We start from the raw sequence: 4,536 nt of genomic DNA on the forward strand, positions 1-4,536 counted from the left end.
CATGTGCCGTATTCGCGAAATTCAAAGGGTTAACGAAGTAATTTTTGGTGAACACATCTTTGGTGACTCTAGTTCTTCGCAAACTTGTGTCCACCAAAGCGCGTACACAACCGGTACAAGCAGCATTCACGTAGCAAGCATAGTCATTTAATATGTATTGCGGGTAGTTTCACCTTTAAGACCCTGTATATTTACTTGGTTTAAGATGCAAGGAGTAGCTGGCGCCATTAAAACGAGCCAATGTCCTCCTTTTCTCATGTAAATATGTCAATACAAGTAATAACACTAAAGAAGCTAATCGGTGCCTTTTAGTAAAATTTTCATCCGCATGAAAACCTACTGCGTCCCCTTGGTAACTATTATCATAAATGTTTGCATATATCCTTTATTGCGATAGCAGTTATACTGACATTCCAGGCGCATTTCTGCCGTCGGCGTCACCGTGATGGTCCGTATGTAATGAAGAGGAGAGAGAAAGAGAAAGGCAAAGAAAAGAAAGGGAGGTTAACCAGAGTTTAACTCCAGTTGGCTACCCTGTACCGGGGGAAGGGCAAACAGATGCGATAGGTAAGAGAGCGAAAATAATTAAAAAAGCAAAAAAATACACACATACATACAATACAGAACTGTTTCTGTGGGCACTGTCACGCAGTCTGCGAAGGCGTTCCTAGTGTTACACAGTGTCACCATCCCATCCTATGTCACACAGTGCACACTCACAATTTGTCACAAAGTTCGGTGTCTTTTGAATAATGCAACACTGCCTTCATAGCGGCTCGCGCTGATGTTCGCGTAGGCCAGTTCCAAGGATGCTGTTTTCCGTTATTGGGCGCTTGTCCAGGTGGTCTAGGGTGGCTGAGAGGGCTGTTCTTTGCGGGTTGAAACGAGAGCGCTCACAAAGAAGGAGGTGAAGGAAATAAAGAGAAGGCAGGGATGTTAACCAGGAATGCCTCTGGTTGGCTACCCTACTCTGGGGGACGGGAAAGAGGGAATAGAAAGATAAGATAGAGAGAGAGGGAAGGGAGGGGTAGGAAAGCAGTGGTGAGCTCGCGCACGCACCCGGGGGGCCTGAGCGAGTGGAAGGCGTTCACATAGGCCAGTCGCTCTCAAGAAAGACAAAAGTGCCTTCATAGCTTTCTGGGCCGACGAACGATGGACACGGTCTTCAAGTAGCACCTGCGCAGACAACGACCGATCGTCCAGCCGTCGCAATGATATAGACAATGCTTGTTTTCCGACTGAAATCGCGGACAATGGCATAATAGGAAGGAAGGAAAAAGTGGAGAAAGAAAGGCAGGGAGGTTAGCCAGTTTAGCTTAACCGGTTTGCTACACTACACATGGGAGAGGGATGGGGGAGATGAAAGATGGGCAAGGGGGAGAGGGAGAGAGAGCACATAGGCACAGCACACACACATCGTCCGTTGGAGTCCATCAATCTGGCATGGTACGTGATATCACTGTCACAGCCGCTTGTCCAATCCCGTCTCTTTCAAAAACCGAAGTAGTCCTTTCGTCGCCTTCACCTGCGATGTCTCCTGTCGGCGGCATGTGAAAATCGTGTCGAGGGACAATGGTCTAGTGTCAAGGTGCGCTAGAACAGATGCCAGGGACTGTCGCTGAACATTATATTCAGGACAGTCGCACAGAATGTGTTCCAGCGTCTCCTCGCAAAGAGAGGCATTGCAGAGAGCGTTGTCGGCCATTCCAATGCGGAAGGAGTAAGATTTCGTGAAAGCCACCCCTAGCCATAAGCGATAAAGCAGAGTCGCCTCTCTTCGGCGGGGTCCAGTTGGCATATAGAGATGCATCAAACAGGGCAGGTGGTATTGACGGTTGCTCTGGTTGGTCTGGCTGTTTGGTGTGCACCATAGAGAGAGCGTGATCTCCTGTGCCAGCACTCGAAGTCTGCTAGCTGCGTCGGATCACGAAAGCGGTATGGCCTCTTCTTGTGCGTCTTCAAGAGCTGCCCGAGCGGCATTATCGGCGTCTTCGTTTCCAGTGACGCCGCATTGACTTGGCAGCTACTGAAACGGCACGTGGTGTCCTTTCTCCTGTGATGTATGGAGTAGGCATCTAATATCGAATACGAGCTGTTCGAATGGCCCGCGACGCAGAGCTGATAGTACAGATTGTAGGGCTGCCTTTAAGTCGCTGAAGATTGACCATTGTCGAGGTGGCTCCCGATTGAGGAAACGAACTGCAGCGGGAAGAGCAGCTAGTTCAGCAGATGTCGATGTTGTTGGGTGGTCAGTCCTAAAGCTGATGGTAATGGCTTTTGCTAGGACAACCACAGCACCGGACGAACACTAGATGTTTGTGGAACCATCAATATAAATGTGTTCACTGTCCGCGTACCTCTCATGCAGAAGAAGCAGAGACAGTTGTTCCAGCACAGGCGACGACAGTTTAGACTTTTTCCCGATTCCTGGTACAGAGATGGACTGTGGGGCTGATAAGACACCAAGGGGATATCGATGGTTTAGATGCAGCGGTGAAGCCCGAGGGAAGTTTGTCGTTGTACTTGATGATAGTTTTAGAGAATGATGATTGGTGCCTCTCTGAAGGTAGTGCTGCAAGGTGGTGATAGGGGGCACGTGCAAAATGTCTGATGTGCGTTCTCAGGGCTTCCACCGTAATGTGAGCTCGCATTGGATGGTCCCGAGCAATCGCAAGAGTTGCCTCTGTTGACGTGCATCTGAGCAAACCAAGGCAGACTCTAAGTGCTTGAGCTTGTGCTGCCTGCAGAACACGAACATTTGTCTTGCAGGTGTTGTTCAGTACAGGTAGACTATATCTTAGAAAACCGAGAAAGAGAGCTCTGTAGAGTTTAAGCATTGCGTCTACTGACATCCCCCACGTCTTTCCTGTCAAGTATTTAAACAACTGGGAAGTTGCTGTCAGGCGCCGTTTCATGTAGGCCACGTGCGGGCTCCAACAGAGGTCTCGGTCAATAATTACGCCAAGGAATCTGTGGGTTCGGACATAGGAAATGGTCCGCCCATTGATTGAGATGACATAAGGCGTCATCGGTTTGCGAGTAAATGCTACTAGTGCGCATTTTTCAGGTGATATGCTGAGACCTGTTTACACAAGTAGTTCGCTGTCAAAGTGGCCGCTTTTTGAAGTCGCGCACATATCTGAGGACGTGTGACTGCCGAAGTCCAGACACAGATGTCGTCAGCGTATATTGAAATTTTGATGGTAGTAGGCAAGTATTAGCAAGTCCAACAAGAGCGAGGTTGAATAGCGTCGGGCTGAGAGCACCGCCTTGAGGAACGCCCCTGCTGGTATAGCGTCGCGTAGTTGGGCCATCGTCAGTTAACACATAGAATGATCTTGCAGATAGGTAACTTGCAATCCACAAAAAAAAAAACTCGAACACCTAGGCCAACCGTCGCAAGAGCGTCGAGAATGGCCTCATGTAATAGGTTATCGTATGCCCCTTTCACATATAAGAATAAAGCTGCAGATAAACGCTTAAGGGACCTTTCGTGCTGGACATATGAAACGAGATCAACTACATTGTCGATGGAAGAGCGGTCACGTCGGAAACCAGCCATGGAAATCGGATAAATCTTGTAGTATTCAAGGTACCATTCCAGGCCGCCAAGGATCATCCGTTCCATTAGCTTTCCTACACAGCTGGCCAGCGCTGTTGGGCGGTAAGAGGTGAGTTCTAATGGGGATTTGCCCTGCTTTAAGAGTGGCACCAGGAGGCTTACTTTCCATTCGTCAGGAACATTTCCCTGCTGCCATAAGGATTTGTAAAGGCTCAACAATTCTATCCGTGCGGACTCTCCGAGATAGCACAAGGTCCGGTATGGTATACCATCCGGACCCGGAGATGATGAGCGCCTGCAGAGAGCTAGAGCCGCTTCGAGCTCCTTCATTGTAAAAGGAAGGTTCATGCGGCGATCACGGGAATAGGAGACGTCACCTCGGGCTGGAGGATTTGGACGAGTCGCTTGGTCTGCGATCCGCGCACAAAAGTCTTCTGCGACATCGATGTATTGCCGCCCTTGGAAAAGCGCTAGCGCCTTGAATGGAAAACGCCGTTCCGGAAGGCAACGCAGACCTTGCACCGTTTTCCAAATGCGAGACAGTGGCTTGCGGGGGTCGAGTGTCTGGCAAAACGTTGCCCAACGTTCCAACGCTAATCTATCCATACGACGCTGAATCTTCTTTTGCATCCTCCTGGCTGCCCTAAGGTCATGAATCGATTTTGTGCGCCGATATCGACGTTCCGCCCGGCGACGAAGCGCTCGAAGTCGCTCTAATTCTATGTCGAAGTCATTTCGCGTGGAAGAGATCGTCATCATGCGAGTGGCGTTTTGCATCGTAATTTTAATCGTTTGCTCTAACCCAGGTGGTAGGCCCTCGCGGCAGGCATCTTCCATCTCAGATTTGAAGTTGGCCCATTGAATCGTCCGAATGGTACTCCGTGGGCCTGATCTAGACGACAAGCCTTTGATGTTCAGATAGGTGGGAATGTGGTCACTCCAATGTGTCTCAATGTCTGGAAACCACTTCGCGC

The sequence above is a fragment of the Dermacentor variabilis genome, chromosome 1, assembly GCF_050947875.1.
Source record: "Dermacentor variabilis isolate Ectoservices chromosome 1, ASM5094787v1, whole genome shotgun sequence".
Taxonomy (NCBI): domain Eukaryota; kingdom Metazoa; phylum Arthropoda; class Arachnida; order Ixodida; family Ixodidae; genus Dermacentor; species Dermacentor variabilis.